Consider the following 3,385-nt stretch of genomic DNA (forward strand, 5'->3'; position numbering starts at 1 on the left):
CGAAGATGAAGAAGATGCGGACGAAGATTTGGAACAAATTCCCTCTGCCAGTGAGGTGATAAAAATGCTACAAAAAATCGACGGTATGGTTCTTTTGCAGGGGATGAAACTGTTTTAGACAGCATAAGTAATATCGAAGCATTTATTTTCAAGTAGACTGTCAAAGGCAAAAAGCAACAAAGCATTTTAGACTTTGTAAAGAAACCATATTAATTGCGTGTACGATACTTTTCAGAGCTGTCAGAGCGAAATTACTTGTGAATTTGATTTTGACACTGGTTTGCTTTTTGTGACAACGAACTACACCCCACAGGTTTTTATGTGATTTTGTGAGCGATCTTTGTGTTTGCAATGTTGGATGATATAATTAAAGGCTTCTATCGAGAATCGACGGTGGTTTATATTATATACTGGTAAATGTCTGCTTTTGGTTGGTGCACATATGCCTTTTGTTGTTAGCCAACATGTATGTACATTTATATAACATGCCGATCGCGTCAGCAAACAAATCGCGGCAACGCTGTTGTGTAAAAAAACACCAAAAACCAGTGCATGTACATTCTCATTTATTAACGCACATAAATAAATTTCAAGCATATGTCAACATGGTATATTGCCCCCATATTGGTTTTCTGTTATCTCGATCATCGGTTATCTCGACGCTTTTTGGCAACCACCTAGGCCGGCAACATAACCGGGTTCAACTGCACTTTTTGTATGCGTATTTTCTTCACTGCCTGTTTCACCTATACGCTAATTAAAATTTATTCTGACATTTACATGTGTATTTAACATGCTTAAGAATGATGACTGTATTAATGATTATAATATTTATTATTATTCATTAGAGACATAATATAAAACACATTATACACATTGTAAAATTGCAATTGACTACATTTGTCTTAACCAAACATTTAGGTTTGTGTCATTGTTTGAGGAGGCTGAAAAAGTACATTGAGGCCACAATAGTTGAGCCAGCACAATTGACATAATATTTCGCATATGATGTGTATGCCATTCTTACATACACAGTGTACAAAGACCACAAAGTGTGATAGTAGCACTCATACTGTATATATATACTACACAACTCCCTACATGGCAATATTCTTTTGAATATACAATTTGGTGTAAGTCAACACAGGCATCACAAACAAAGCTGGATCGTTATTTTGACATCAATTTAACCATGGCATCATGACTGTAAATTACATGACATATTATGTACTACAGAACTGTCACAACACATCATTAATGTTTTGTTATTGCAGAGTAAAAGTGAAAATAACTCAATAAATACTACAAGAAAAATTGTGAGACATTATAGCAATAAACATCCACAAGCAGCAGCACATTTCACTCAAAGTACCTTTGCTGTCAGACTATAGTGTGTGGAGATGATTTCTGGTGCATTTCACTTCAGGCATCTGTGTGTAGTTCATACTGTCTGTGTCCAGTCTCTGAGTCCTTTAGAGAACGCTTTGGTTGTCGACAACATGGGCGCAGGGAAACTTGATGTGGTGAGTACGGTGTCACTGATATGAAGATAAGGCACTGGAAAAGAGAGTAAAACCAGAAAGCTGCATGTCAGCCAATCAGACACTTGCAGTTGTAAAGTGAAACTACTTCACAGACAAAATAATCCATCAAAGAGGCAAACTCACCAGGCCAGCCCATCTCATTGTTCCAACGTACCAGGCAGTGTGATGTGTTAACGAAAGTTGATGTGGTGGGCATGGGGTCAGTGTCATCAACAGCAGGCGCTGGAAAAGATTAAAAGATTAAAAGCATGAACTGGCATGTAAGTTAGACAAACACTGACAGAGTAAAACTAGAACTACACCAAAGAGGAAGAAATGTCTGAAAAAGGCAAACTCACAAGGTCAGCGCCTGCTCCTCTGGCTATGCAGCATTCAGTGTGATGTGTCACACTCCCAATGTACAGCTGTATGACGGAGGATGCAGTATAGCAGAGCTTCAACAGACAGATGTGTGTTGGCTTGATCATCAGGGAAGCACATGACAGTTGTGCCTTAGTAACCTGAGGTTATACATAGGAGAAGGCAGGTTAAAACATGGAATATAACAATGTAGTAGGGATTTCTGACAATACTTAGTTACCCAATTTATAAGCTCATACACTGCAAACTGGTATGTCTTAACTAGCATGCTCATGTTAAGTGAGAAACTGTCACTCACGTACCTTTGCTTTGCCCACCCAGTCATGGCACATCCACTGTGTCTAGATGAATGTCTCACACACACTGCCCAGCTTTCCCACTTAGATTTTAGGTCATCCACATGTATGACTGTTTAGTGTTACTTCATTTTAGCTGTTTCAAGAAACACACAAAACATACACATTACTCCAAAAATTACATCATATACATAATGCCATAATACAGTCAGTGTACATATGTCCATTTCCTTTTACAGTGTGAAAGTACACTCTACGACACTATACAGAGACATGTCAGTATATGGTCTTACCTTTGCCCATAGATGTCTGTGCCTCTTCACCCTCTCACCATTCTTTTCAATCAAAGCCTTGCTTTGTGAAATTCTGTGTCTTTTCAGCACGTTTTGTGGTACAAGACATTAGTTTGGTAGTGTCTACATCTGATGGTACTTCTTCATCTCCTTACATTTAATTCATTGTAATTATATATTCTACGTTACATAAGCAACTATACATTTACATTTTCCAAGTGTGTGGTGCTTTGTAAAGAGGTTCAGTGCACTGTACTGGCCCACAACACAAAATTTCTATATAGGCAACAATGCATTTAATAAATACTGAATTATATCACAGGACATCTAAAATTGTTTATTTTTTTGTGGAAAATTCATGACATTAACAAGTTTGGCATACTGCTGTTGTGAGGTACTTGACAGAGCACATTACCTCCCTTTTCAAAGACCACATTGCTTGCTCTGTCCTAAACTTCCCCTAGCCCCCACACCAACCCCCAGTGCCATGTGCCCCATCCTAGCCCCCTTATGCCTAGCCCTAGTGACCCTCCCGTAACCTTAGTCCTATGCCTAGTGGTAACCCAAGCAGCCCACCTCAGACTTATCCCCAGCAACAGGCCGCCATGTCCAGCTTTAGTACCCCCTGCCTCAGCCCCAGTGCCAGCTTCCTGAAGCCCAGCCGCAGCCCCCAAAAGCATGGTGCCAGCCCCAGGCCCAGCAGCAGCCCCCTCAAGGTCGACCCCAACCCCCAAAGCCCAACATCAGCCTCAGGCTAAATGCCAAGCCCTGGAACACCAGCTCCACTGCCAACCTCTGAGGCCTAGTTGCAGCCTTCTGAAGGCCAGCCCTAGTCCTAGCCCCCCACAGCCTACCGGCAACCCCAGTGGTAGCAGCTGACGGCCAGCCCCAG

General features: G+C 41.1%; 1 long non-coding RNA gene across 1 annotated transcript; it reads right to left on the reverse strand.

Moving 5' to 3' along the window:
• Window positions 1-1,696: 1,696 nt before the first annotated feature.
• Window positions 1,697-2,995, reverse strand: LOC140586433 (uncharacterized). Its single transcript, XR_011988230.1, has 4 exons — window positions 2,494-2,995; window positions 2,207-2,336; window positions 1,883-2,044; window positions 1,697-1,766 (listed from the first exon to the last, which is right to left on the reverse strand). It is a non-coding gene; the product is annotated as an uncharacterized lncRNA (long non-coding RNA).
• Between the last annotated feature and the right edge of the window lie 390 nt (window positions 2,996-3,385).

Source organism: Paramormyrops kingsleyae, unplaced genomic scaffold (genome assembly GCF_048594095.1).
Source record: "Paramormyrops kingsleyae isolate MSU_618 unplaced genomic scaffold, PKINGS_0.4 ups60, whole genome shotgun sequence".
Classification (NCBI taxonomy): Eukaryota; Metazoa; Chordata; class Actinopteri; order Osteoglossiformes; family Mormyridae; genus Paramormyrops; species Paramormyrops kingsleyae.